This window comes from Crinia signifera, unplaced genomic scaffold (assembly GCF_055691185.1).
Source record: "Crinia signifera unplaced genomic scaffold, ASM5569118v1 HAP2_SCAFFOLD_111, whole genome shotgun sequence".
Taxonomy (NCBI): domain Eukaryota; kingdom Metazoa; phylum Chordata; class Amphibia; order Anura; family Myobatrachidae; genus Crinia; species Crinia signifera.
Genome location: NW_028142005.1, coordinates 203,681 through 228,091, shown reverse-complemented (window position 1 = coordinate 228,091; position 24,411 = coordinate 203,681). Strand labels below are relative to the sequence as shown.

At 39.7% G+C, this 24,411-nt stretch overlaps 44 non-coding genes and 8 pseudogenes across 44 annotated transcripts; all 52 read right to left on the bottom strand.

Annotated features, from left to right (window-relative positions):
* Window positions 1-289: 289 nt before the first annotated feature.
* On the bottom strand, window positions 290-408 carry LOC146052502 (5S ribosomal RNA). The gene has a single exon (XR_014467494.1). It is a non-coding gene; the product is annotated as a 5S ribosomal RNA (ribosomal RNA).
* A 345-nt stretch (window positions 409-753) lies between these two features.
* On the bottom strand, window positions 754-872 carry LOC146052205 (5S ribosomal RNA). Its single transcript, XR_014467225.1, has one exon. It is a non-coding gene; the product is annotated as a 5S ribosomal RNA (ribosomal RNA).
* A 346-nt stretch (window positions 873-1,218) lies between these two features.
* On the bottom strand, window positions 1,219-1,337 carry LOC146052574 (5S ribosomal RNA). The gene has a single exon (XR_014467560.1). It is a non-coding gene; the product is annotated as a 5S ribosomal RNA (ribosomal RNA).
* A 345-nt stretch (window positions 1,338-1,682) lies between these two features.
* LOC146052496 (5S ribosomal RNA) lies at window positions 1,683-1,801 on the bottom strand. Its single transcript, XR_014467489.1, has one exon. It is a non-coding gene; the product is annotated as a 5S ribosomal RNA (ribosomal RNA).
* A 346-nt stretch (window positions 1,802-2,147) lies between these two features.
* On the bottom strand, window positions 2,148-2,266 carry LOC146052717 (5S ribosomal RNA; annotated as a pseudogene).
* A 345-nt stretch (window positions 2,267-2,611) lies between these two features.
* Window positions 2,612-2,730, bottom strand: LOC146052471 (5S ribosomal RNA). Its single transcript, XR_014467466.1, has one exon. It is a non-coding gene; the product is annotated as a 5S ribosomal RNA (ribosomal RNA).
* Window positions 2,731-3,077: 347 nt separating this feature from the next.
* On the bottom strand, window positions 3,078-3,196 carry LOC146052684 (5S ribosomal RNA; annotated as a pseudogene).
* A 345-nt stretch (window positions 3,197-3,541) lies between these two features.
* On the bottom strand, window positions 3,542-3,660 carry LOC146052204 (5S ribosomal RNA). The gene has a single exon (XR_014467224.1). It is a non-coding gene; the product is annotated as a 5S ribosomal RNA (ribosomal RNA).
* Window positions 3,661-4,005: 345 nt separating this feature from the next.
* LOC146052203 (5S ribosomal RNA) lies at window positions 4,006-4,124 on the bottom strand. Its single transcript, XR_014467223.1, has one exon. It is a non-coding gene; the product is annotated as a 5S ribosomal RNA (ribosomal RNA).
* A 345-nt stretch (window positions 4,125-4,469) lies between these two features.
* Window positions 4,470-4,588, bottom strand: LOC146052459 (5S ribosomal RNA). The gene has a single exon (XR_014467455.1). It is a non-coding gene; the product is annotated as a 5S ribosomal RNA (ribosomal RNA).
* Window positions 4,589-4,933: 345 nt separating this feature from the next.
* Window positions 4,934-5,052, bottom strand: LOC146052447 (5S ribosomal RNA). Its single transcript, XR_014467444.1, has one exon. It is a non-coding gene; the product is annotated as a 5S ribosomal RNA (ribosomal RNA).
* A 346-nt stretch (window positions 5,053-5,398) lies between these two features.
* LOC146052587 (5S ribosomal RNA) lies at window positions 5,399-5,517 on the bottom strand. The gene has a single exon (XR_014467572.1). It is a non-coding gene; the product is annotated as a 5S ribosomal RNA (ribosomal RNA).
* Window positions 5,518-5,862: 345 nt separating this feature from the next.
* Window positions 5,863-5,981, bottom strand: LOC146052380 (5S ribosomal RNA). Its single transcript, XR_014467383.1, has one exon. It is a non-coding gene; the product is annotated as a 5S ribosomal RNA (ribosomal RNA).
* Window positions 5,982-6,326: 345 nt separating this feature from the next.
* LOC146052200 (5S ribosomal RNA) lies at window positions 6,327-6,445 on the bottom strand. Its single transcript, XR_014467221.1, has one exon. It is a non-coding gene; the product is annotated as a 5S ribosomal RNA (ribosomal RNA).
* Window positions 6,446-6,790: 345 nt separating this feature from the next.
* Window positions 6,791-6,909, bottom strand: LOC146052199 (5S ribosomal RNA). Its single transcript, XR_014467220.1, has one exon. It is a non-coding gene; the product is annotated as a 5S ribosomal RNA (ribosomal RNA).
* A 345-nt stretch (window positions 6,910-7,254) lies between these two features.
* LOC146052198 (5S ribosomal RNA) lies at window positions 7,255-7,373 on the bottom strand. Its single transcript, XR_014467219.1, has one exon. It is a non-coding gene; the product is annotated as a 5S ribosomal RNA (ribosomal RNA).
* A 345-nt stretch (window positions 7,374-7,718) lies between these two features.
* Window positions 7,719-7,837, bottom strand: LOC146052435 (5S ribosomal RNA). Its single transcript, XR_014467433.1, has one exon. It is a non-coding gene; the product is annotated as a 5S ribosomal RNA (ribosomal RNA).
* Window positions 7,838-8,183: 346 nt separating this feature from the next.
* LOC146052706 (5S ribosomal RNA) lies at window positions 8,184-8,302 on the bottom strand (annotated as a pseudogene).
* A 345-nt stretch (window positions 8,303-8,647) lies between these two features.
* On the bottom strand, window positions 8,648-8,766 carry LOC146052197 (5S ribosomal RNA). The gene has a single exon (XR_014467218.1). It is a non-coding gene; the product is annotated as a 5S ribosomal RNA (ribosomal RNA).
* Window positions 8,767-9,111: 345 nt separating this feature from the next.
* On the bottom strand, window positions 9,112-9,230 carry LOC146052196 (5S ribosomal RNA). The gene has a single exon (XR_014467217.1). It is a non-coding gene; the product is annotated as a 5S ribosomal RNA (ribosomal RNA).
* Window positions 9,231-9,575: 345 nt separating this feature from the next.
* LOC146052682 (5S ribosomal RNA) lies at window positions 9,576-9,694 on the bottom strand (annotated as a pseudogene).
* A 345-nt stretch (window positions 9,695-10,039) lies between these two features.
* On the bottom strand, window positions 10,040-10,158 carry LOC146052415 (5S ribosomal RNA). The gene has a single exon (XR_014467415.1). It is a non-coding gene; the product is annotated as a 5S ribosomal RNA (ribosomal RNA).
* A 345-nt stretch (window positions 10,159-10,503) lies between these two features.
* LOC146052551 (5S ribosomal RNA) lies at window positions 10,504-10,622 on the bottom strand. Its single transcript, XR_014467539.1, has one exon. It is a non-coding gene; the product is annotated as a 5S ribosomal RNA (ribosomal RNA).
* A 345-nt stretch (window positions 10,623-10,967) lies between these two features.
* Window positions 10,968-11,086, bottom strand: LOC146052195 (5S ribosomal RNA). The gene has a single exon (XR_014467216.1). It is a non-coding gene; the product is annotated as a 5S ribosomal RNA (ribosomal RNA).
* Window positions 11,087-11,431: 345 nt separating this feature from the next.
* Window positions 11,432-11,550, bottom strand: LOC146052194 (5S ribosomal RNA). Its single transcript, XR_014467215.1, has one exon. It is a non-coding gene; the product is annotated as a 5S ribosomal RNA (ribosomal RNA).
* Window positions 11,551-11,895: 345 nt separating this feature from the next.
* Window positions 11,896-12,014, bottom strand: LOC146052452 (5S ribosomal RNA). Its single transcript, XR_014467449.1, has one exon. It is a non-coding gene; the product is annotated as a 5S ribosomal RNA (ribosomal RNA).
* Window positions 12,015-12,359: 345 nt separating this feature from the next.
* LOC146052480 (5S ribosomal RNA) lies at window positions 12,360-12,478 on the bottom strand. The gene has a single exon (XR_014467474.1). It is a non-coding gene; the product is annotated as a 5S ribosomal RNA (ribosomal RNA).
* A 345-nt stretch (window positions 12,479-12,823) lies between these two features.
* On the bottom strand, window positions 12,824-12,942 carry LOC146052193 (5S ribosomal RNA). The gene has a single exon (XR_014467214.1). It is a non-coding gene; the product is annotated as a 5S ribosomal RNA (ribosomal RNA).
* Window positions 12,943-13,287: 345 nt separating this feature from the next.
* Window positions 13,288-13,406, bottom strand: LOC146052501 (5S ribosomal RNA). Its single transcript, XR_014467493.1, has one exon. It is a non-coding gene; the product is annotated as a 5S ribosomal RNA (ribosomal RNA).
* A 345-nt stretch (window positions 13,407-13,751) lies between these two features.
* On the bottom strand, window positions 13,752-13,870 carry LOC146052192 (5S ribosomal RNA). Its single transcript, XR_014467213.1, has one exon. It is a non-coding gene; the product is annotated as a 5S ribosomal RNA (ribosomal RNA).
* Window positions 13,871-14,216: 346 nt separating this feature from the next.
* LOC146052573 (5S ribosomal RNA) lies at window positions 14,217-14,335 on the bottom strand. Its single transcript, XR_014467559.1, has one exon. It is a non-coding gene; the product is annotated as a 5S ribosomal RNA (ribosomal RNA).
* A 345-nt stretch (window positions 14,336-14,680) lies between these two features.
* Window positions 14,681-14,799, bottom strand: LOC146052494 (5S ribosomal RNA). Its single transcript, XR_014467487.1, has one exon. It is a non-coding gene; the product is annotated as a 5S ribosomal RNA (ribosomal RNA).
* A 346-nt stretch (window positions 14,800-15,145) lies between these two features.
* LOC146052715 (5S ribosomal RNA) lies at window positions 15,146-15,264 on the bottom strand (annotated as a pseudogene).
* Window positions 15,265-15,609: 345 nt separating this feature from the next.
* On the bottom strand, window positions 15,610-15,728 carry LOC146052421 (5S ribosomal RNA). Its single transcript, XR_014467421.1, has one exon. It is a non-coding gene; the product is annotated as a 5S ribosomal RNA (ribosomal RNA).
* Window positions 15,729-16,075: 347 nt separating this feature from the next.
* On the bottom strand, window positions 16,076-16,194 carry LOC146052683 (5S ribosomal RNA; annotated as a pseudogene).
* A 345-nt stretch (window positions 16,195-16,539) lies between these two features.
* LOC146052190 (5S ribosomal RNA) lies at window positions 16,540-16,658 on the bottom strand. The gene has a single exon (XR_014467212.1). It is a non-coding gene; the product is annotated as a 5S ribosomal RNA (ribosomal RNA).
* A 345-nt stretch (window positions 16,659-17,003) lies between these two features.
* On the bottom strand, window positions 17,004-17,122 carry LOC146052188 (5S ribosomal RNA). The gene has a single exon (XR_014467210.1). It is a non-coding gene; the product is annotated as a 5S ribosomal RNA (ribosomal RNA).
* A 345-nt stretch (window positions 17,123-17,467) lies between these two features.
* On the bottom strand, window positions 17,468-17,586 carry LOC146052409 (5S ribosomal RNA). Its single transcript, XR_014467410.1, has one exon. It is a non-coding gene; the product is annotated as a 5S ribosomal RNA (ribosomal RNA).
* A 345-nt stretch (window positions 17,587-17,931) lies between these two features.
* Window positions 17,932-18,050, bottom strand: LOC146052397 (5S ribosomal RNA). Its single transcript, XR_014467399.1, has one exon. It is a non-coding gene; the product is annotated as a 5S ribosomal RNA (ribosomal RNA).
* A 346-nt stretch (window positions 18,051-18,396) lies between these two features.
* LOC146052586 (5S ribosomal RNA) lies at window positions 18,397-18,515 on the bottom strand. Its single transcript, XR_014467571.1, has one exon. It is a non-coding gene; the product is annotated as a 5S ribosomal RNA (ribosomal RNA).
* A 345-nt stretch (window positions 18,516-18,860) lies between these two features.
* Window positions 18,861-18,979, bottom strand: LOC146052378 (5S ribosomal RNA). Its single transcript, XR_014467382.1, has one exon. It is a non-coding gene; the product is annotated as a 5S ribosomal RNA (ribosomal RNA).
* A 345-nt stretch (window positions 18,980-19,324) lies between these two features.
* On the bottom strand, window positions 19,325-19,443 carry LOC146052187 (5S ribosomal RNA). Its single transcript, XR_014467209.1, has one exon. It is a non-coding gene; the product is annotated as a 5S ribosomal RNA (ribosomal RNA).
* Window positions 19,444-19,788: 345 nt separating this feature from the next.
* On the bottom strand, window positions 19,789-19,907 carry LOC146052186 (5S ribosomal RNA). Its single transcript, XR_014467208.1, has one exon. It is a non-coding gene; the product is annotated as a 5S ribosomal RNA (ribosomal RNA).
* A 345-nt stretch (window positions 19,908-20,252) lies between these two features.
* On the bottom strand, window positions 20,253-20,371 carry LOC146052178 (5S ribosomal RNA). Its single transcript, XR_014467207.1, has one exon. It is a non-coding gene; the product is annotated as a 5S ribosomal RNA (ribosomal RNA).
* A 345-nt stretch (window positions 20,372-20,716) lies between these two features.
* Window positions 20,717-20,835, bottom strand: LOC146052385 (5S ribosomal RNA). Its single transcript, XR_014467388.1, has one exon. It is a non-coding gene; the product is annotated as a 5S ribosomal RNA (ribosomal RNA).
* Window positions 20,836-21,181: 346 nt separating this feature from the next.
* Window positions 21,182-21,300, bottom strand: LOC146052705 (5S ribosomal RNA; annotated as a pseudogene).
* Window positions 21,301-21,645: 345 nt separating this feature from the next.
* Window positions 21,646-21,764, bottom strand: LOC146052166 (5S ribosomal RNA). The gene has a single exon (XR_014467206.1). It is a non-coding gene; the product is annotated as a 5S ribosomal RNA (ribosomal RNA).
* Window positions 21,765-22,109: 345 nt separating this feature from the next.
* Window positions 22,110-22,228, bottom strand: LOC146052728 (5S ribosomal RNA). The gene has a single exon (XR_014467623.1). It is a non-coding gene; the product is annotated as a 5S ribosomal RNA (ribosomal RNA).
* Window positions 22,229-22,573: 345 nt separating this feature from the next.
* Window positions 22,574-22,692, bottom strand: LOC146052681 (5S ribosomal RNA; annotated as a pseudogene).
* Window positions 22,693-23,037: 345 nt separating this feature from the next.
* Window positions 23,038-23,156, bottom strand: LOC146052414 (5S ribosomal RNA). The gene has a single exon (XR_014467414.1). It is a non-coding gene; the product is annotated as a 5S ribosomal RNA (ribosomal RNA).
* Window positions 23,157-23,501: 345 nt separating this feature from the next.
* LOC146052549 (5S ribosomal RNA) lies at window positions 23,502-23,620 on the bottom strand. Its single transcript, XR_014467537.1, has one exon. It is a non-coding gene; the product is annotated as a 5S ribosomal RNA (ribosomal RNA).
* Window positions 23,621-23,965: 345 nt separating this feature from the next.
* On the bottom strand, window positions 23,966-24,084 carry LOC146052716 (5S ribosomal RNA). The gene has a single exon (XR_014467622.1). It is a non-coding gene; the product is annotated as a 5S ribosomal RNA (ribosomal RNA).
* Between the last annotated feature and the right edge of the window lie 327 nt (window positions 24,085-24,411).

Here is a 24,411-nt window from a genome sequence, read left to right as displayed (position 1 = left end):
AAAGTTTCCTAACTGTATTGGCTTACTGAAAAAAATCATGTGTTGGTAATGTAAAAAGACCTACAGGACATGATATTAGCAGGGGGTCTTAAATTAAACTACTAAAGAGGCTCAACACTGTTTAGCTGCCAAAAGTAGTTGGAATTGGGCCTAAACAGTGTGGTAAGTCTTTAGGAGATGGCTATTGTGTCTGTTTGACCTCTTCCAAATGTCTGTACTGGCAATAAAAAGAAAAAGTTTCCAATTTAAATAGCTAGAGAATAAAAACAATTTGCCTGTAATGTGAAAAAACCTACAGCACCTGGTGTTCCCATGTGGTCTCCCACCCAAGTACTAACCAGGCCCAACACTGCTTAGCTTCCAAGATCAGACAAGATTGGGCCTATCCAATGTGGTATGGCTGTAGGTGAGATATAGGCACTTTTTTGCCCTCTTCTACTTCTATCACCAGGTAAGCTAATAAAAAAGTTTCCTAACTGTATTGGCTTACTGAAAAAAATCATGTGTTGGTAATGTAAAAAGACCTACAGGACATGATATTAGCAGGGGGTCTTAAATTAAACTACTAAAGAGGCTCAACACTGTTTAGCTGCCAAAAGCAGTTGGAATTGGGCCTAAACAGTGTGGTAAGTCTTTAGGTGATGGCTATTGTGTCTGTTTGACCTCTTCCAAATGTCTGTACTGGCAATAAAAAGAAAAAGTTTCCAATTTAAATAGCTAGAGAATAAAAACAATTTGCCTGTAATGTGAAAAAACCTACAGCACCTGGTGTTCCCATGTGGTCTCCCACCCAAGTACTAACCAGGCCCAACACTGCTTAGCTTCCAAGATCAGACGAGATTGGGCCTATCCAATGTGGTATGGCTGTAGGTGAGATACAGGCACTTTTTTGCCCTCTTCTACTTCTATCACCAGGTAAGCTAATAAAAAAGTTTCCTAACTGTATTGGCTTACTGAAAAAAATCATGTGTTGGTAATGTAAAAAGACCTACAGGACATGATATTAGCAGGGAGTCTTAAATTAAACTACTAAAGGGGACCAACACTGTTTAGCTGCCAAAAGCAGTTGGAATTGGGCCTAAACAGTGTGTTAAGTCTTTAGGTGATGGCTATTGTGTCTGTTTGACCTCTTCCAAATGTCTGTACTGGCAATAAAAATAAAAAGTTTCCAATTTAAATAGCTAGAGAATAAAAAAAAAATTGCCTGTAATGTGAAAAAACCGACAGCACCTGGTGTTCCCATGTGGTCTCCCACCAAAGTACTAACCAGGCCCAACACTGCTTAGCTTCCAAGTTCAGACGAGATTGGGCCTATCCAATGTGGTATGGCTGTAGTTGAGATGCAGGCACTTTTTTGCCCTCTTCTACTTCTATCACCAGGTAAGCTAATAAAAAAGTTTCCTAACTGTATTGGCTTACTGAAAAAAATCATGTGTTGGTAATGTAAAAAGACCTACAGGACATGATATTAGCAGGGGGTCTTAAATTAAACTACTAAAGAGGCTCAACACTGTTTAGCTGCCACAAGTAGTTGGAATTGGGCCTAAACAGTGTGGTAAGTCTTTAGGAGATGGCTATTGTGTCTGTTTGACCTCTTCCAAATGTCTGTACTGGCAATAAATAGAAAAAGTTTCCAATTTAAATAGCTAGAGAATAAAAACAATTTGCCTGTAATGTGAAAAAACCTACAGCACCTGGTGTTCCCATGTGGTCTCCCACCCAAGTACTAACCAAGCCCAACACTGCTTAGCTTCCAAGATCAGACGAGATTGGGACTATCCAATGTGGTATGGCTGTAGATGAGATACAGGCACTTTTTTGCCCTCTTCTACTTCTATCACCAGGTAAGCTAATAAAAAAGTTTCCTAACTGTATTGGCTTACTTAAAAAAAATCATGTGTTGATAATGTAAAAAGAACTACAGGACATGATATTAGCAGGGGGTCTTAAATTAAACTACTAAAGAGGCTCAACACTGTTTAGCTGCCAAAAGCAGTTGGAATTGGGCCTAAACAGTGTGGTAAGTCTTTAGGTGATGGCTATTGTGTCTGTTTGACCTCTTCCAAATGTCTGTACTGGCAATAAAAAGAAAAAGCTTCCAATTTAAATAGCTAGAGAATAAAAACAATTTGCCAGTAATGTGAAAAAACCTACAGCACCTTGTGATCCCATGTGGTCTCCCACCCAAGTACTAACCAGGCCCAACACTGCTTAGCTTCCAAGATCAGACGAGATTGGGCCTATCCAATGTGGTATGGATGTAGGTGAGTTAAAGGCACTTTTTTGCCCTCTTCTACTTCTATCACCAGGTAAGCTAATACAAAAGTTTCCTAACTGTATTGGCTTACTGAAAAAAATCATGTGTTGGTAATGTAAAAAGACCTACAGTACATGATATTAGCAGGGGGTCTTAAATTAAACTACAAAAGAGGCTCAACACTGTTTAGCTGCCAAAAGCAGTTGGAATTGAGCCTAAACAGTGTGGTAAGTCTTTAGGTGATGGCTATTGTGTCTGTTTGACCTCTTCCAAATGTCTGTGCTGGCAATAAAAAGAAAAAGTTTCCTATATAAATAGCTAGAGAATAAAAACAATTTGCCAGTAATGTGAAAAAACCTACAGCACCTGGTGTTCCCAGGTGGTCTCCCACCCAAGTACTAACCAGGCCCAACACTGCTTAGCTTCCAAGATCAGACGAGATTGGGCCTATCCAATGTGGTATGGCTGTAGGTGAGATACAGGCACTTTTTTGCCCTCTTCTACTTCTATCACCAGGTAAGCTAATAAAAAAGTTTCCTAACTGTATTGGCTTACTTAAAAAAAAATCATGTGTTGGTAATGTAAAAAGACCTACAGGACATGATATTAGCAGGGGGTCTTAAATTAAACTACTAAACAGGCTTAACACTGTTTAGCTGCCAAAAGCAGTTGGAATTTGGCCTAAACAGTGTGGTAAGTCTTTAGGTGATGGCTATTGTGTCTGTTTGACCTCTTCCAAATGTCTGTACTGGCAAGAAAAAGAAAAAGTTTCCAATTTAAATAGCTAGAGAATAAAAACAATTTGCCTGTAATGTGAAAAAAATTACAGCACCTGGTGTTCCCATGTGGTCTCCCACCCAAGTATTAACCAGGCCCAACACTGCTTAGCTTCCAAGATCAGAAGAGATTGGGCCTGTCCAATGTGGTATGGCTGTAGGTGAGATACAGGCACTTTTTTGCCCTCTTCTACTTCTATCACCAGGTAAGCTAATAAAAAAGTTTCCTAACTGTATTGGCTTACTGAAAAAAATCATGTGTTGGTAATGTAAAAAGACCTACAGGACATGATATTAGCAGGGGGTCTTAAATTAAACTACTAAAGAGGCTCAACACTGTTTAGCTGCCAAAAGCAGTTGGAATTGGGCCTAAACAGTGTGGTAAGTCTTTAGGTGATGGCTATTGTGTCTGTTTGACCTCTTCCATATGTCTGTACTGGCAATAAAAAGAAAATTTTTCCAATTTAAATAGCTAGAGAATAAAAACAATTTGCCTGTAATGTGAAAAAACCTACAGCACCTGGTGTTCCCATGTGGTCTCCCACCCAAGTACTAACCAGGCCCAACACTGCTTAGCTTCCAAGATCAGACGAGATTGGGCCTATCCAATGTGGTATGGCTGTAGGTGAGTTAAAGGCACTTTTTTGCCCTCTTCTACTTCTATCACCAGGTAAGCTAATACAAAAGTTTCCTAACTGTATTGGCTTACTGAAAAAAATCATGTGTTGGTAATGTAAAAAGACCTACAGGACATGATATTAGCAGGGGGTCTTAAATTAAACTACTAAAGAGGCTCAACACTGTTTAGCTGCCAAAAGCAGTTGGAATTGGGCCTAAACAGTGTGGTAAATCTTTAGGAGATGGCTATTGTGTCTGTTTGACCTCTTCCAAATGTCTGTACTGGCAATAAAAAGAAAAAGTTTCCAATTTAAATAGCTAGAGAATAAAAACAATTTGCCTGTAATGTGAAAAAACCTACAGCACCTGGTGTTCCCATGTGGTCTCCCACCCAAGTACTAACCAGGCCCAACACTGCTTAGCTTCCAAGATCAGACGAGATTGGGCCTATCCAATGTGGTATGGCTGTAGGTGAGATACATGCACTTTTTTGCCCTCTTCTACTTCTATCACCAGGTAAGCTAATAAAAAAGTTTCCTAACTGTATTGGCTTACTGAAAAAAATCATGTGTTGGTAATGTAAAAAGACCTACAGGACATGATATTAGCAGGGGGTCTTAAATTAAACTACTAAAGAGGCTCAACACTGTTTAGCTGCCAAAAGCAGTTGGAATTGAGCCTAAACAGTGTGGTAAGTCTTTAGGTGATGGCTATTGTGTCTGTTTGACCTCTTCCAAATGTCTGTGCTGGCAATAAAAAGAAAAAGTTTCCAATATAAATAGCTAGAGAATAAAAACAATTTGCCAGTAATGTGAAAAAACCTACAGCACCTGGTGTTCCCAGGTGGTCTCCCACCCAAGTACTAACCAGGCCCAACACTGCTTAGCTTCCAAGATCAGACGAGATTGGGCCTATCCAATGTGGTATGGCTGTAGGTGAGATACAGGCACTTTTTTGCCCTCTTCTACTTCTATCACCAGGTAAGCTAATACAAAAGTTTCCTAACTGTATTGGCTTACTAAAAAAAATCATGTGTTGGTAATGTAAAAAGACCTACAGGACATGATATTAGCAGGGGGGCTTAAATTAAACTACAAAAGAGGCTCAACACTGTTTAGCTGCCAAAAGCAGTTGGAATTGAGCCTAAACAGTGTGGTAAGTCTTTAGGTGATGGCTATTGTGTCTGTTTGACCTCTTCCAAATGTCTGTGCTGGCAATAAAAAGAAAAAGTTTCCAATTTAAATAGCTAGAGAATAAAAACAATTTGCCAGTAATGTGAAAAAACCTACAGCACCTGGTGTTCCCAGGTGGTCTCCCACCCAAGTACTAACCAGGCCCAACACTGCTTAGCTTCCAAGATCAGACGAGATTGGGCCTATCCAATGTGGTATGGCTGTAGGTGAGATACAGGCACTTTTTTGCCCTCTTCTACTTCTATCACCAGGTAAGCTAATAAAAAAGTTTCCTAACTGTATTGGCTTACTTAAAAAAAATCATGTGTTGGTAATGTAAAAAGACCTACAGGACATGATCTTAGCAGGGGGTCTTAAATTAAACTACTAAACAGGCTCAACACTGTTTAGCTGCCAAAAGCAGTTGGAATTGGGCCTAAACAGTGTGGTAAGTCTTTAGGTGATGGCTATTGTGTCTGTTTGACCTCTTCCAAATGTCTGTACTGGCAATAAAAAGAAAAAATTTCCAATTTAAATAGCTAGAGAATAAAAACAATTTGCCTGTAATGTGAAAAAACCTACAGCACCTGGTGTTCCCATGTGGTCTCCCACCCAAGTACTAACCAGTCCCAACACTGCTTAGCTTCCAAGATCAGACGAGATTGGGCCTATCCAATGTGGTATGGCTGTAGGTGAGATACAGGCACTTTTTTGCCCTCTTCTACTTCTATCACCAGGTAAGCTAATAAAAAAGTTTCCTAACTGTATTGGCTTACTGAAAAAAATCATGTGTTGGTAATGTAAAAAGACCTACAGGACATGATATTAGCAGGGGGTCTTAAATTAAACTACTAAAGAGGCTCAACACTGTTTAGCTGCCAGAAGCAGTTGGAATTGGGCCTAAACAGTGTGGTAAGTCTTTAGGTGATGGCTATTGTGTCTGTTTGACCTCTTCCAAATGTCTGTACTGGCAATAAAAAGAAAAAGTTTCCAATTTAAATAGCTAGAGAATAAAAACAATTTGCCTGTAATGTGAAAAAACCTACAGCACCTGGTGTTCCCATGTGGTCTCCCACCCAAGTACTAACCAAGCCCAACACTGCTTAGCTTCCAAGATCAGACGAGATTGGGACTATCCAATGTGGTATGGCTGTAGGTGAGATACAGGCACTTTTTTGCCCTCTTCTACTTCTATCACCAGGTAAGCTAATAAAAAAGTTTCCTAACTGTATTGGCTTACTGAAAAAAATCATGTGTTGGTAATGTAAAAAGACCTACAGGACATGATATTAGCAGGGGGTCTTAAATTAAACTACTAAAGAGGCTCAACACTGTTTAGCTGCCAAAAGCAGTTGGAATTGGGCCTAAACAGTGTGGTAAGTCTTTAGGTGATTGCTATTGTGTCTGTTTGACCTCTTCCAAATGTCTGTACTGGCAATAAAAAGAAAAAGTTTCCAATTTAAATAGCTAGAGAATAAAAACAATTTGCCTGTAATGTGAAAAAACCTACAGCACCTGGTGTTCCCATGTGGTCTCCCACCCAAGTACTAACCAGGCCCAACACTGCTTAGCTTCCAAGATCAGACGAGATTGGGCCTATCCAATGTGGTATGGCTGTAGGTGAGACACAGGCACTTTTTTGCCCTCTTCTACTTCTATCACCAGGTAAGCTAATAAAAAAGTTTCCTAACTGTATTGGCTTACTGAAAAAAATCATGTGTTGGTAATGTAAAAAGACCTACAGGACATGATATTAGCAGGGGGTCTTAAATTAAACTACTAAAGAGGCTCAACACTGTTTAGCTGCCAAAAGCAGTTGGAATTGGGCCTAAACAGTGTGGTAAGTCTTTAGGTGATGGCTATTGTGTCTGTTTGACCTCTTCCAAATGTCTGTACTGGCAATAAAAAGAAAAAGTTTCCAATTTAAATAGCTAGAGAATAAAAACAATTTGCCTGTAATGTCAAAAAACCTACAGCACCTGGTGTTCCCATGTGGTCTCCCACCCAAGTACTAACCAGGCCCAACACTGCTTAGCTTCCAAGATCAGACGAGATTGGGCCTATCCAATGTGGTATGGCTGTAGGTGAGACACAGGCACTTTTTTGCCCTCTTCTACTTCTATCACCAGGTAAGCTAATAAAAAAGTTTCCTAACTGTATTGGCTTACTGAAAAAAATCATGTGTTGGTAATGTAAAAAGACCTACAGGACATGATATTAGCAGGGGGTCTTAAATTAAACTACTAAAGAGGCTCAACACTGTTTAGCTGCCAAAAGCAGTTGGAATTGGGCCTAAACAGTGTGGTAAGTCTTTAGGTGATGGCTATTGTGTCTGTTTGACCTCTTCCAAATGTCTGTACTGGCAATAAAAAGAAAAATTTTCCAATTTAAATAGCTAGAGAATAAAAACAATTTGCCAGTAATGTGAAAAAACCTACAGCACCTGGTGTTCCCATGTGGTCTCCCACCCAAGTACTAACCAGGCCCAACACTGCTTAGCTTCCAAGATCAGACGAGATTGGGCCTATCCAATGTGGTATGGCTGTAGGTGAGATACAGGCACTTTTTTGCCCTCTTCTACTTCTATCACCAGGTAAGCTAATACAAAAGTTTCCTAACTGTATTGGCTTACTGAAAAAAATCATGTGTTGGTAATGTAAAAAGACCTACAGGACATGATATTAGCAGGGGGTCTTAAATTAAACTACAAAAGAGGCTCAACACTGTTTAGCTGCCAAAAGCAGTTGGAATTGAGCCTAAACAGTGTGGTAAGTCTTTAGGTGATGGCTATTGTGTCTGTTTGACCTCTTCCAAATGTCTGTGCTGGCAATAAAAAGAAAAAGTTTCCTATATAAATAGCTAGAGAATAAAAACAATTTGCCAGTAATGTGAAAAAACCTACAGCACCTGGTGTTCCCAGGTGGTCTCCCACCCAAGTACTAACCAGGCCCAACACTGCTTAGCTTCCAAGATCAGACGAGATTGGGCCTATCCAATGTGGTATGGCTGTAGGTGAGATACAGGCACTTTTTTGCCCTCTTCTACTTCTATCACCAGGTAAGCTAATAAAAAAGTTTCCTAACTGTATTGGCTTACTTAAAAAAAATCATGTGTTGGTAATGTAAAAAGACCTACAGGACATGATATTAGCAGGGGGTCTTAAATTAAACTACTAAACAGGCTTAACACTGTTTAGCTGCCAAAAGCAGTTGGAATTTGGCCTAAACAGTGTGGTAAGTCTTTAGGTGATGGCTATTGTGTCTGTTTGACCTCTTCCAAATGTCTGTACTGGCAAGAAAAAGAAAAAGTTTCCAATTTAAATAGCTAGAGAATAAAAACAATTTGCCTGTAATGTGAAAAAAATTACAGCACCTGGTGTTCCCATGTGGTCTCCCACCCAAGTATTAACCAGGCCCAACACTGCTTAGCTTCCAAGATCAGAAGAGATTGGGCCTATCCAATGTGGTATGGCTATAGGTGAGATACAGGCACTTTTTTGCCCTCTTCTACTTCTATCACCAGGTAAGCTAATAAAAAAGTTTAATAACTGTATTGGCTTACTGAAAAAAATCATGTGTTGGTAATGTAAAAAGACCTACAGGACATGATATTAGCAGGGGGTCTTAAATTAAACTACTAAAGAGGCTCAACACTGTTTAGCTGCCAAAAGCAGTTGGAATTGGGCCTAAACAGTGTGGTAAGTCTTTAGGTGATGGCTATTGTGTCTGTTTGACCTCTTCCAAATGTCTGTACGGGCAATAAAAAGAAAATTTTTCCAATTTAAATAGCTAGAGAATAAAAACAATTTGCCTGTAATGTGAAAAAACCTACAGCACCTGGTGTTCCCATGTGGTCTCCCACCCAAGTACTAACCAGGCCCAACACTGCTTAGCTTCCAAGATCAGACGAGATTGGGCCTATCCAATGTGGTATGGCTGTAGGTGAGTTAAAGGCACTTTTTTGCCCTCTTCTACTTCTATCACCAGGTAAGCTAATACAAAAGTTTCCTAACTGTATTGGCTTACTGAAAAAAATCATGTGTTGGTAATGTAAAAAGACCTACAGGACATGATATTAGCAGGGGGTCTTAAATTAAACTACTAAAGAGGCTCAACACTGTTTAGCTGCCAAAAGCAGTTGGAATTGGGCCTAAACAGTGTGGTAAGTCTTTAGGTGATGGCTATTGTGTCTGTTTGACCTCTTCCAAATGTCTGTACTGGCAATAAAAAGAAAAAGTTTCCAATTTAAATAGCTAGAGAATAAAAACAATTTGCCTGTAATGTGAAAAAACCTACAGCACCTGGTGTTCCCATGTGGTCTCCCACCCAAGTACTAACCAGGCCCAACACTGCTTAGCTTCCAAGATCAGACGAGATTGGGCCTATCCAATGTGGTATGGCTGTAGGTGAGATACATGCACTTTTTTGCCCTCTTCTACTTCTATCACCAGGTAAGCTAATAAAAAAGTTTCCTAACTGTATTGGCTTACTGAAAAAAATCATGTGTTGGTAATGTAAAAAGACCTACAGGACATGATATTAGCAGGGGGTCTTAAATTAAACTACTAAAGAGGCTCAACACTGTTTAGCTGCCAAAAGCAGTTGGAATTGGGCCTAAACAGTGTGGTAAGTCTTTAGGTGATGGCTATTGTGTCTGTTTGACCTCTTCCAAATGTCTGTACTGGCAAGAAAAAGAAAAAGTTTCCAATTTAAATAGCTAGAGAATAAAAACAATTTGCCTGTAATGTGAAAAAAATTACAGCACCTGGTGTTCCCATGTGGTCTCCCACCCAAGTATTAACCAGGCCCAACACTGCTTAGCTTCCAAGATCAGAAGAGATTGGGCCTATCCAATGTGGTATGGCTGTAGGTGAGATACAGGCACTTTTTTGCCCTCTTCTACTTCTATCACCAGGTAAGCTAATAAAAAAGTTTCCTAACTGTATTGGCTTACTGAAAAAAATCATGTGTTGGTAATGTAAAAAGACCTACAGGACATGATATTAGCAGGGGGTCTTAAATTAAACTACTAAAGAGGCTCAACACTGTTTAGCTGCCAAAAGCAGTTGGAATTGGGCCTAAACAGTGTGGTAAGTCTTTAGGTGATGGCTATTGTGTCTGTTTGACCTCTTCCAAATGTCTGTACTGGCAATAAAAAGAAAATTTTTCCAATTTAAATAGCTAGAGAATAAAAACAATTTGCCTGTAATGTGAAAAAACCTACAGCACCTGGTGTTCCCATGTGGTCTCCCACCCAAGTACTAACCAGGCCCAACACTGCTTAGCTTCCAAGATCAGACGAAATTGGGCCTATCCAATGTGGTATGGCTGTAGGTGAGTTAAAGGCACTTTTTTGCCCTCTTCTACTTCTATCACCAGGTAAGCTAATACAAAAGTTTCCTAACTGTATTGGCTTACTGAAAAAAATCATGTGTTGGTAATGTAAAAAGACCTACAGGACATGATATTAGCAGGGGGTCTTAAATTAAACTACTAAAGAGGCTCAACACTGTTTAGCTGCCAGAAGCAGTTGGAATTGGGCCTAAACAGTGTGGTAAGTCTTTAGGTGATGGCTATTGTGTCTGTTTGACCTCTTCCAAATGTCTGTACTGGCAATAAAAAGAAAAAGTTTCCAATTTAAATAGCTAGAGAATAAAAACAATTTGCCTGTAATGTGAAAAAACCTACAGCACCTGGTGTTCCCATGTGGTCTCCCACCCAAGTACTAACCAAGCCCAACACTACTTAGCTTCCAAGATCAGACGAGATTGGGACTATCCAATGTGGTATGGCTGTAGGTGAGATACAGGCACTTTTTTGCCCTCTTCTACTTCTATCACCAGGTAAGCTAATAAAAAAGTTTCCTAACTGTATTGGCTTACTGAAAAAAATCATGTGTTGGTAATGTAAAAAGACCTACAGGACATGATATTAGCAGGGGGTCTTAAATTAAACTACTAAAGAGGCTCAACACTGTTTAGCTGCCAAAAGCAGTTGGAATTGGGCCTAAACAGTGTGGTAAGTCTTTAGGTGATTGCTATTGTGTCTGTTTGACCTCTTCCAAATGTCTGTACTGGCAATAAAAAGAAAAAGTTTCCAATTTAAATAGCTAGAGAATAAAAACAATTTGCCTGTAATGTGAAAAAACCTACAGCACCTGGTGTTCCCATGTGGTCTCCCACCCAAGTACTAACCAGGCCCAACACTGCTTAGCTTCCAAGATCAGACGAGATTGGGCCTATCCAATGTGGTATGGCTGTAGGTGAGACACAGGCACTTTTTTGCCCTCTTCTACTTCTATCACCAGGTAAGCTAATAAAAAAGTTTCCTAACTGTATTGGCTTACTGAAAAAAATCATGTGTTGGTAATGTAAAAAGACCTACAGGACATGATATTAGCAGGGGGTCTTAAATTAAACTACTAAAGAGGCTCAACACTGTTTAGCTGCCAAAAGCAGTTGGAATTGGGCCTAAACAGTGTGGTAAGTCTTTAGGTGATGGCTATTGTGTCTGTTTGACCTCTTCCAAATGTCTGTACTGGCAATAAAAAGAAAAAGTTTCCAATTTAAATAGCTAGAGAATAAAAACAATTTGCCTGTAATGTCAAAAAACCTACAGCACCTGGTGTTCCCATGTGGTCTCCCACCCAAGTACTAACCAGGCCCAACACTGCTTAGCTTCCAAGATCAGACGAGATTGGGCCTATCCAATGTGGTATGGCTGTAGGTGAGATACAGGCACTTTTTTGCCCTCTTCTACTTCTATCACCAGGTAAGCTAATAAAAAAGTTTCCTAACTGTATTGGCTTACTGAAAAAAATCATGTGTTGGTAATGTAAAACGACCTACAGGACATGATATTAGCAGGGGGTCTTAAATTAAACTACTAAAGAGGATCAACACTGTTTAGCTGCCAAAAGCAGATGGAATTGGGCCTAAACAGTGTGGTAAGTCTTTAGGTGATGGCTATTGTGTCTGTTTGACCTCTTCCAAATGCCTGTACTGGCAATAAAAAGAAAAAGTTTCCAATTTAAATAGCTAGAGAATAAAAACAATTTGCCTGTAATGTGAAAAAACCTACAGCACCTGGTGTTCCCATGTGGTCTCCCACCCAAGTACTAACCAGGCCCAACACTGCTTAGCTTCCAAGAACAGACGAGATTGGGCCTATCCAATGTGGTATGGCTGTAGGTGAAATACAGGCACTTTTTAGCCCTCTTCTACTTCTATCACCAGGTAAGCTAATAAAAAAGTTTCCTAACTGTATTGGCTTACTGAAAAAAATCATGTGTTGGTAATGTAAAAAGACCTACAGGACATGATATTAGCAGGGGGTCTTAAATTAAACTACTAAAGAGGCTCAACACTGTTTAGCTGCCAAAAGCAGTTGGAATTGGGCCTAAACAGTGTGGTAAGTCTTTATGTGATGGCTATTGTGTCTGTTTGACCTCTTCCAAATGTCTGTACTGGCAATAAAAAGAAAAAGTTTCCAATTTAAATAGCTAGAGAATAAAAACAGTTTGCCTGTAATGTGAAAAACCCTACAGCACCTGGTGTTCCCATGTGGTCTCCCACCAAAGTACTAACCAGGCCCAACACTGCTTAGCTTCCAAGATCAGACGAGATTGGGCCTATCCAATGTGGTATGGCTGTAGGTGAGATACAGGCACTTTTTTGCCCTCTTCTACTTCTATCACCAGGTAAGCTAATACAAAAGTTCCCTAACTGTATTGGCTTACGGAAAAAAATCATGTGTTGGTAATGTAAAAAGACCTACAGGACATGATATTAGCAGGGGGTCTTAAATTAAACTACAAAAGAGGCTCAACACTGTTTAGCTGCCAAAAGCAGTTGGAATTGAGCCTAAACAGTGTGGTAAGTCTTTAGCTGATGGCTATTGTGTCTGTTTGACCTCTTCCAAATGTCTGTGCTGGCAATAAAATGAAAAAGTTTCCAATATAAATAGCTAGAGAATAAAAACAATTTGCCAGTGATGTGAAAAAACCTACAGCACCTGGTGTTCCCATGTGGTCTCCCACCCAAGTACTAACCAGGCCCAACACTGCTTAGCTTCCAAGATCAGACGAGATTGGGCCTATCCAATGTGGTATGGCTGTAGGTGAGTTAAATTCACTTTTTTGCCCTCTTCTACTTCTATCACCAGGTAAGCTAATAAAAAAGTTTCCTAACTGTATTGGCTTACTGAAAAAAATCATGTGTTGGTAATGTAAAAAGACCTACAGGACATGATATTAGCAGGGGGTCTTAAATTAAACTACTAAAGAGGCTCAACACTGTTTAGCTGCCAAAAGTAGTTGGAATTGGGCCTAAACAGTGTGGTAAGTCTTTAGGAGATGGCTATTGTGTCTGTTTGACCTCTTCCAAATGTCTGTACTGGCAATAAAAAGAAAAAGTTTCCAATTTAAATAGCTAGAGAATAAAAACAATTTGCCTGTAATGTGAAAAAACCTACAGCACCTGGTGTTCCCATGTGGTCTCCCACCCAAGTACTAACCAGGCCCAACACTGCTTAGCTTCCAAGATCAGACAAGATTGGGCCTATCCAATGTGGTATGGCTGTAGGTGAGATATAGGCACTTTTTTGCCCTCTTCTACTTCTATCACCAGGTAAGCTAATAAAAAAGTTTCCTAACTGTATTGGCTTACTGAAAAAAATCATGTGTTGGTAATGTAAAAAGACCTACAGGACATGATATTAGCAGGGGGTCTTAAATTAAACTACTAAAGAGGCTCAACACTGTTTAGCTGCCAAAAGCAGTTGGAATTGGGCCTAAACAGTGTGGTAAGTCTTTAGGTGATGGCTATTGTGTCTGTTTGACCTCTTCCAAATGTCTGTACTGGCAATAAAAAGAAAAAGTTTCCAATTTAAATAGCTAGAGAATAAAAACAATTTGCCTGTAATGTGAAAAAACCTACAGCACCTGGTGTTCCCATGTGGTCTCCCACCCAAGTACTAACCAGGCCCAACACTGCTTAGCTTCCAAGATCAGACGAGATTGGGCCTATCCAATGTGGTATGGCTGTAGGTGAGATACAGGCACTTTTTTGCCCTCTTCTACTTCTATCACCAGGTAAGCTAATAAAAAAGTTTCCTAACTGTATTGGCTTACTGAAAAAAATCATGTGTTGGTAATGTAAAAAGACCTACAGGACATGATATTAGCAGGGAGTCTTAAATTAAACTACTAAAGGGGACCAACACTGTTTAGCTGCCAAAAGCAGTTGGAATTGGGCCTAAACAGTGTGTTAAGTCTTTAGGTGATGGCTATTGTGTCTGTTTGACCTCTTCCAAATGTCTGTACTGGCAATAAAAATAAAAAGTTTCCAATTTAAATAGCTAGAGAATAAAAAAAAAATTGCCTGTAATGTGAAAAAACCGACAGCACCTGGTGTTCCCATGTGGTCTCCCACCAAAGTACTAACCAGGCCCAACACTGCTTAGCTTCCAAGTTCAGACGAGATTGGGCCTATCCAATGTGGTATGGCTGTAGTTGAGATGCAGGCACTTTTTTGCCCTCTTCTACTTCTATCACCAGGTAAGCTAATAAAAAAGTTTCCTAACTGTATTGGCTTACTGAAAAAAATCATGTGTTGGTAATGTAAAAAGACCTACAGGACATGATATTAGCAGGGGGTCTTAAATTAAACTACTAAAGAGGCTCAACACTGTTTAGCTGCCACAAGTAGTTGGAATTGGGCCTAAACAGTGTGGTAAGTCTTTAGGAGATGGCTATTGTGTCTGTTTGACCTCTTCCAAATGTCTGTACTGGCAATAAATAGAAAAAGTTTCCAATTTAAATAGCTAGAGAATAAAAACAATTTGCCTGTAATGTGAAAAAACCTACAGCACCTGGTGTTCCCATGTGGTCTCCCACCCAAGTACTAACCAAGCCCAACACTGCTTAGCTTCCAAGATCAGACGAGATTGGGACTATCCAATGTGGTATGGCTGTAGATGAGATACAGGCACTTTTTTGCCCTCTTCTACTTCTATCACCAGGTAAGCTAATAAAAAAGTTTCCTAACTGTATTGGCTTACTTAAAAAAAATCATGTGTTGATAATGTAAAAAGAACTACAGGACATGATATTAGCAGGGGGTCTTAAATTAAACTACTAAAGAGGCTCAACACTGTTTAGCTGCCAAAAGCAGTTGGAATTGGGCCTAAACAGTGTGGTAAGTCTTTAGGTGATGGCTATTGTGTCTGTTTGACCTCTTCCAAATGTCTGTACTGGCAATAAAAAGAAAAAGCTTCCAATTTAAATAGCTAGAGAATAAAAACAATTTGCCAGTAATGTGAAAAAACCTACAGCACCTTGTGATCCCATGTGGTCTCCCACCCAAGTACTAACCAGGCCCAACACTGCTTAGCTTCCAAGATCAGACGAGATTGGGCCTATCCAATGTGGTATGGATGTAGGTGAGTTAAAGGCACTTTTTTGCCCTCTTCTACTTCTATCACCAGGTAAGCTAATACAAAAGTTTCCTAACTGTATTGGCTTACTGAAAAAAATCATGTGTTGGTAATGTAAAAAGACCTACAGTACATGATATTAGCAGGGGGTCTTAAATTAAACTACAAAAGAGGCTCAACACTGTTTAGCTGCCAAAAGCAGTTGGAATTGAGCCTAAACAGTGTGGTAAGTCTTTAGGTGATGGCTATTGTGTCTGTTTGACCTCTTCCAAATGTCTGTGCTGGCAATAAAAAGAAAAAGTTTCCTATATAAATAGCTAGAGAATAAAAACAATTTGCCAGTAATGTGAAAAAACCTACAGCACCTGGTGTTCCCAGGTGGTCTCCCACCCAAGTACTAACCAGGCCCAACACTGCTTAGCTTCCAAGATCAGACGAGATTGGGCCTATCCAATGTGGTATGGCTGTAGGTGAGATACAGGCACTTTTTTGCCCTCTTCTACTTCTATCACCAGGTAAGCTAATAAAAAAGTTTCCTAACTGTATTGGCTTACTTAAAAAAAAATCATGTGTTGGTAATGTAAAAAGACCTACAGGACATGATATTAGCAGGGGGTCTTAAATTAAACTACTAAACAGGCTTAACACTGTTTAGCTGCCAAAAGCAGTTGGAATTTGGCCTAAACAGTGTGGTAAGTCTTTAGGTGATGGCTATTGTGTCTGTTTGACCTCTTCCAAATGTCTGTACTGGCAAGAAAAAGAAAAAGTTTCCAATTTAAATAGCTAGAGAATAAAAACAATTTGCCTGTAATGTGAAAAAAATTACAGCACCTGGTGTTCCCATGTGGTCTCCCACCCAAGTATTAACCAGGCCCAACACTGCTTAGCTTCCAAGATCAGAAGAGATTGGGCCTGTCCAATGTGGTATGGCTGTAGGTGAGATACAGGCACTTTTTTGCCCTCTTCTACTTCTATCACCAGGTAAGCTAATAAAAAAGTTTCCTAACTGTATTGGCTTACTGAAAAAAATCATGTGTTGGTAATGTAAAAAGACCTACAGGACATGATATTAGCAGGGGGTCTTAAATTAAACTACTAAAGAGGCTCAACACTGTTTAGCTGCCAAAAGCAGTTGGAATTGGGCCTAAACAGTGTGGTAAGTCTTTAGGTGATGGCTATTGTGTCTGTTTGACCTCTTCCATATGTCTGTACTGGCAATAAAAAGAAAATTTTTCCAATTTAAATAGCTAGAGAATAAAAACAATTTGCCTGTAATGTGAAAAAACCTACAGCACCTGGTGTTCCCATGTGGTCTCCCACCCAAGTACTAACCAGGCCCAACACTGCTTAGCTTCCAAGATCAGACGAGATTGGGCCTATCCAATGTGGTATGGCTGTAGGTGAGTTAAAGGCACTTTTTTGCCCTCTTCTACTTCTATCACCAGGTAAGCTAATACAAAAGTTTCCTAACTGTATTGGCTTACTGAAAAAAATCATGTGTTGGTAATGTAAAAAGACCTACAGGACATGATATTAGCAGGGGGTCTTAAATTAAACTACTAAAGAGGCTCAACACTGTTTAGCTGCCAAAAGCAGTTGGAATTGGGCCTAAACAGTGTGGTAAATCTTTAGGAGATGGCTATTGTGTCTGTTTGACCTCTTCCAAATGTCTGTACTGGCAATAAAAAGAAAAAGTTTCCAATTTAAATAGCTAGAGAATAAAAACAATTTGCCTGTAATGTGAAAAAACCTACAGCACCTGGTGTTCCCATGTGGTCTCCCACCCAAGTACTAACCAGGCCCAACACTGCTTAGCTTCCAAGATCAGACGAGATTGGGCCTATCCAATGTGGTATGGCTGTAGGTGAGATACATGCACTTTTTTGCCCTCTTCTACTTCTATCACCAGGTAAGCTAATAAAAAAGTTTCCTAACTGTATTGGCTTACTGAAAAAAATCATGTGTTGGTAATGTAAAAAGACCTACAGGACATGATATTAGCAGGGGGTCTTAAATTAAACTACTAAAGAGGCTCAACACTGTTTAGCTGCCAAAAGCAGTTGGAATTGAGCCTAAACAGTGTGGTAAGTCTTTAGGTGATGGCTATTGTGTCTGTTTGACCTCTTCCAAATGTCTGTGCTGGCAATAAAAAGAAAAAGTTTCCAATATAAATAGCTAGAGAATAAAAACAATTTGCCAGTAATGTGAAAAAACCTACAGCACCTGGTGTTCCCAGGTGGTCTCCCACCCAAGTACTAACCAGGCCCAACACTGCTTAGCTTCCAAGATCAGACGAGATTGGGCCTATCCAATGTGGTATGGCTGTAGGTGAGATACAGGCACTTTTTTGCCCTCTTCTACTTCTATCACCAGGTAAGCTAATACAAAAGTTTCCTAACTGTATTGGCTTACTAAAAAAAATCATGTGTTGGTAATGTAAAAAGACCTACAGGACATGATATTAGCAGGGGGGCTTAAATTAAACTACAAAAGAGGCTCAACACTGTTTAGCTGCCAAAAGCAGTTGGAATTGAGCCTAAACAGTGTGGTAAGTCTTTAGGTGATGGCTATTGTGTCTGTTTGACCTCTTCCAAATGTCTGTGCTGGCAATAAAAAGAAAAAGTTTCCAATTTAAATAGCTAGAGAATAAAAACAATTTGCCAGTAATGTGAAAAAACCTACAGCACCTGGTGTTCCCAGGTGGTCTCCCACCCAAGTACTAACCAGGCCCAACACTGCTTAGCTTCCAAGATCAGACGAGATTGGGCCTATCCAATGTGGTATGGCTGTAGGTGAGATACAGGCACTTTTTTGCCCTCTTCTACTTCTATCACCAGGTAAGCTAATAAAAAAGTTTCCTAACTGTATTGGCTTACTTAAAAAAAATCATGTGTTGGTAATGTAAAAAGACCTACAGGACATGATCTTAGCAGGGGGTCTTAAATTAAACTACTAAACAGGCTCAACACTGTTTAGCTGCCAAAAGCAGTTGGAATTGGGCCTAAACAGTGTGGTAAGTCTTTAGGTGATGGCTATTGTGTCTGTTTGACCTCTTCCAAATGTCTGTACTGGCAATAAAAAGAAAAAATTTCCAATTTAAATAGCTAGAGAATAAAAACAATTTGCCTGTAATGTGAAAAAACCTACAGCACCTGGTGTTCCCATGTGGTCTCCCACCCAAGTACTAACCAGTCCCAACACTGCTTAGCTTCCAAGATCAGACGAGATTGGGCCTATCCAATGTGGTATGGCTGTAGGTGAGATACAGGCACTTTTTTGCCCTCTTCTACTTCTATCACCAGGTAAGCTAATAAAAAAGTTTCCTAACTGTATTGGCTTACTGAAAAAAATCATGTGTTGGTAATGTAAAAAGACCTACAGGACATGATATTAGCAGGGGGTCTTAAATTAAACTACTAAAGAGGCTCAACACTGTTTAGCTGCCAGAAGCAGTTGGAATTGGGCCTAAACAGTGTGGTAAGTCTTTAGGTGATGGCTATTGTGTCTGTTTGACCTCTTCCAAATGTCTGTACTGGCAATAAAAAGAAAAAGTTTCCAATTTAAATAGCTAGAGAATAAAAACAATTTGCCTGTAATGTGAAAAAACCTACAGCACCTGGTGTTCCCATGTGGTCTCCCACCCAAGTACTAACCAAGCCCAACACTGCTTAGCTTCCAAGATCAGACGAGATTGGGACTATCCAATGTGGTATGGCTGTAGGTGAGATACAGGCACTTTTTTGCCCTCTTCTACTTCTATCACCAGGTAAGCTAATAAAAAAGTTTCCTAACTGTATTGGCTTACTGAAAAAAATCATGTGTTGGTAATGTAAAAAGACCTACAGGACATGATATTAGCAGGGGGTCTTAAATTAAACTACTAAAGAGGCTCAACACTGTTTAGCTGCCAAAAGCAGTTGGAATTGGGCCTAAACAGTGTGGTAAGTCTTTAGGTGATTGCTATTGTGTCTGTTTGACCTCTTCCAAATGTCTGTACTGGCAATAAAAAGAAAAAGTTTCCAATTTAAATAGCTAGAGAATAAAAACAATTTGCCTGTAATGTGAAAAAACCTACAGCACCTGGTGTTCCCATGTGGTCTCCCACCCAAGTACTAACCAGGCCCAACACTGCTTAGCTTCCAAGATCAGACGAGATTGGGCCTATCCAATGTGGTATGGCTGTAGGTGAGACACAGGCACTTTTTTGCCCTCTTCTACTTCTATCACCAGGTAAGCTAATAAAAAAGTTTCCTAACTGTATTGGCTTACTGAAAAAAATCATGTGTTGGTAATGTAAAAAGACCTACAGGACATGATATTAGCAGGGGGTCTTAAATTAAACTACTAAAGAGGCTCAACACTGTTTAGCTGCCAAAAGCAGTTGGAATTGGGCCTAAACAGTGTGGTAAGTCTTTAGGTGATGGCTATTGTGTCTGTTTGACCTCTTCCAAATGTCTGTACTGGCAATAAAAAGAAAAAGTTTCCAATTTAAATAGCTAGAGAATAAAAACAATTTGCCTGTAATGTCAAAAAACCTACAGCACCTGGTGTTCCCATGTGGTCTCCCACCCAAGTACTAACCAGGCCCAACACTGCTTAGCTTCCAAGATCAGACGAGATTGGGCCTATCCAATGTGGTATGGCTGTAGGTGAGACACAGGCACTTTTTTGCCCTCTTCTACTTCTATCACCAGGTAAGCTAATAAAAAAGTTTCCTAACTGTATTGGCTTACTGAAAAAAATCATGTGTTGGTAATGTAAAAAGACCTACAGGACATGATATTAGCAGGGGGTCTTAAATTAAACTACTAAAGAGGCTCAACACTGTTTAGCTGCCAAAAGCAGTTGGAATTGGGCCTAAACAGTGTGGTAAGTCTTTAGGTGATGGCTATTGTGTCTGTTTGACCTCTTCCAAATGTCTGTACTGGCAATAAAAAGAAAAATTTTCCAATTTAAATAGCTAGAGAATAAAAACAATTTGCCAGTAATGTGAAAAAACCTACAGCACCTGGTGTTCCCATGTGGTCTCCCACCCAAGTACTAACCAGGCCCAACACTGCTTAGCTTCCAAGATCAGACGAGATTGGGCCTATCCAATGTGGTATGGCTGTAGGTGAGATACAGGCACTTTTTTGCCCTCTTCTACTTCTATCACCAGGTAAGCTAATACAAAAGTTTCCTAACTGTATTGGCTTACTGAAAAAAATCATGTGTTGGTAATGTAAAAAGACCTACAGGACATGATATTAGCAGGGGGTCTTAAATTAAACTACAAAAGAGGCTCAACACTGTTTAGCTGCCAAAAGCAGTTGGAATTGAGCCTAAACAGTGTGGTAAGTCTTTAGGTGATGGCTATTGTGTCTGTTTGACCTCTTCCAAATGTCTGTGCTGGCAATAAAAAGAAAAAGTTTCCTATATAAATAGCTAGAGAATAAAAACAATTTGCCAGTAATGTGAAAAAACCTACAGCACCTGGTGTTCCCAGGTGGTCTCCCACCCAAGTACTAACCAGGCCCAACACTGCTTAGCTTCCAAGATCAGACGAGATTGGGCCTATCCAATGTGGTATGGCTGTAGGTGAGATACAGGCACTTTTTTGCCCTCTTCTACTTCTATCACCAGGTAAGCTAATAAAAAAGTTTCCTAACTGTATTGGCTTACTTAAAAAAAATCATGTGTTGGTAATGTAAAAAGACCTACAGGACATGATATTAGCAGGGGGTCTTAAATTAAACTACTAAACAGGCTTAACACTGTTTAGCTGCCAAAAGCAGTTGGAATTTGGCCTAAACAGTGTGGTAAGTCTTTAGGTGATGGCTATTGTGTCTGTTTGACCTCTTCCAAATGTCTGTACTGGCAAGAAAAAGAAAAAGTTTCCAATTTAAATAGCTAGAGAATAAAAACAATTTGCCTGTAATGTGAAAAAAATTACAGCACCTGGTGTTCCCATGTGGTCTCCCACCCAAGTATTAACCAGGCCCAACACTGCTTAGCTTCCAAGATCAGAAGAGATTGGGCCTATCCAATGTGGTATGGCTATAGGTGAGATACAGGCACTTTTTTGCCCTCTTCTACTTCTATCACCAGGTAAGCTAATAAAAAAGTTTAATAACTGTATTGGCTTACTGAAAAAAATCATGTGTTGGTAATGTAAAAAGACCTACAGGACATGATATTAGCAGGGGGTCTTAAATTAAACTACTAAAGAGGCTCAACACTGTTTAGCTGCCAAAAGCAGTTGGAATTGGGCCTAAACAGTGTGGTAAGTCTTTAGGTGATGGCTATTGTGTCTGTTTGACCTCTTCCAAATGTCTGTACGGGCAATAAAAAGAAAATTTTTCCAATTTAAATAGCTAGAGAATAAAAACAATTTGCCTGTAATGTGAAAAAACCTACAGCACCTGGTGTTCCCATGTGGTCTCCCACCCAAGTACTAACCAGGCCCAACACTGCTTAGCTTCCAAGATCAGACGAGATTGGGCCTATCCAATGTGGTATGGCTGTAGGTGAGTTAAAGGCACTTTTTTGCCCTCTTCTACTTCTATCACCAGGTAAGCTAATACAAAAGTTTCCTAACTGTATTGGCTTACTGAAAAAAATCATGTGTTGGTAATGTAAAAAGACCTACAGGACATGATATTAGCAGGGGGTCTTAAATTAAACTACTAAAGAGGCTCAACACTGTTTAGCTGCCAAAAGCAGTTGGAATTGGGCCTAAACAGTGTGGTAAGTCTTTAGGTGATGGCTATTGTGTCTGTTTGACCTCTTCCAAATGTCTGTACTGGCAATAAAAAGAAAAAGTTTCCAATTTAAATAGCTAGAGAATAAAAACAATTTGCCTGTAATGTGAAAAAACCTACAGCACCTGGTGTTCCCATGTGGTCTCCCACCCAAGTACTAACCAGGCCCAACACTGCTTAGCTTCCAAGATCAGACGAGATTGGGCCTATCCAATGTGGTATGGCTGTAGGTGAGATACATGCACTTTTTTGCCCTCTTCTACTTCTATCACCAGGTAAGCTAATAAAAAAGTTTCCTAACTGTATTGGCTTACTGAAAAAAATCATGTGTTGGTAATGTAAAAAGACCTACAGGACATGATATTAGCAGGGGGTCTTAAATTAAACTACTAAAGAGGCTCAACACTGTTTAGCTGCCAAAAGCAGTTGGAATTGGGCCTAAACAGTGTGGTAAGTCTTTAGGTGATGGCTATTGTGTCTGTTTGACCTCTTCCAAATGTCTGTACTGGCAAGAAAAAGAAAAAGTTTCCAATTTAAATAGCTAGAGAATAAAAACAATTTGCCTGTAATGTGAAAAAAATTACAGCACCTGGTGTTCCCATGTGGTCTCCCACCCAAGTATTAACCAGGCCCAACACTGCTTAGCTTCCAAGATCAGAAGAGATTGGGCCTATCCAATGTGGTATGGCTGTAGGTGAGATACAGGCACTTTTTTGCCCTCTTCTACTTCTATCACCAGGTAAGCTAATAAAAAAGTTTCCTAACTGTATTGGCTTACTGAAAAAAATCATGTGTTGGTAATGTAAAAAGACCTACAGGACATGATATTAGCAGGGGGTCTTAAATTAAACTACTAAAGAGGCTCAACACTGTTTAGCTGCCAAAAGCAGTTGGAATTGGGCCTAAACAGTGTGGTAAGTCTTTAGGTGATGGCTATTGTGTCTGTTTGACCTCTTCCAAATGTCTGTACTGGCAATAAAAAGAAAATTTTTCCAATTTAAATAGCTAGAGAATAAAAACAATTTGCCTGTAATGTGAAAAAACCTACAGCACCTGGTGTTCCCATGTGGTCTCCCACCCAAGTACTAACCAGGCCCAACACTGCTTAGCTTCCAAGATCAGACGAAATTGGGCCTATCCAATGTGGTATGGCTGTAGGTGAGTTAAAGGCACTTTTTTGCCCTCTTCTACTTCTATCACCAGGTAAGCTAATACAAAAGTTTCCTAACTGTATTGGCTTACTGAAAAAAATCATGTGTTGGTAATGTAAAAAGACCTACAGGACATGATATTAGCAGGGGGTCTTAAATTAAACTACTAAAGAGGCTCAACACTGTTTAGCTGCCAGAAGCAGTTGGAATTGGGCCTAAACAGTGTGGTAAGTCTTTAGGTGATGGCTATTGTGTCTGTTTGACCTCTTCCAAATGTCTGTACTGGCAATAAAAAGAAAAAGTTTCCAATTTAAATAGCTAGAGAATAAAAACAATTTGCCTGTAATGTGAAAAAACCTACAGCACCTGGTGTTCCCATGTGGTCTCCCACCCAAGTACTAACCAAGCCCAACACTACTTAGCTTCCAAGATCAGACGAGATTGGGACTATCCAATGTGGTATGGCTGTAGGTGAGATACAGGCACTTTTTTGCCCTCTTCTACTTCTATCACCAGGTAAGCTAATAAAAAAGTTTCCTAACTGTATTGGCTTACTGAAAAAAATCATGTGTTGGTAATGTAAAAAGACCTACAGGACATGATATTAGCAGGGGGTCTTAAATTAAACTACTAAAGAGGCTCAACACTGTTTAGCTGCCAAAAGCAGTTGGAATTGGGCCTAAACAGTGTGGTAAGTCTTTAGGTGATTGCTATTGTGTCTGTTTGACCTCTTCCAAATGTCTGTACTGGCAATAAAAAGAAAAAGTTTCCAATTTAAATAGCTAGAGAATAAAAACAATTTGCCTGTAATGTGAAAAAACCTACAGCACCTGGTGTTCCCATGTGGTCTCCCACCCAAGTACTAACCAGGCCCAACACTGCTTAGCTTCCAAGATCAGACGAGATTGGGCCTATCCAATGTGGTATGGCTGTAGGTGAGACACAGGCACTTTTTTGCCCTCTTCTACTTCTATCACCAGGTAAGCTAATAAAAAAGTTTCCTAACTGTATTGGCTTACTGAAAAAAATCATGTGTTGGTAATGTAAAAAGACCTACAGGACATGATATTAGCAGGGGGTCTTAAATTAAACTACTAAAGAGGCTCAACACTGTTTAGCTGCCAAAAGCAGTTGGAATTGGGCCTAAACAGTGTGGTAAGTCTTTAGGTGATGGCTATTGTGTCTGTTTGACCTCTTCCAAATGTCTGTACTGGCAATAAAAAGAAAAAGTTTCCAATTTAAATAGCTAGAGAATAAAAACAAT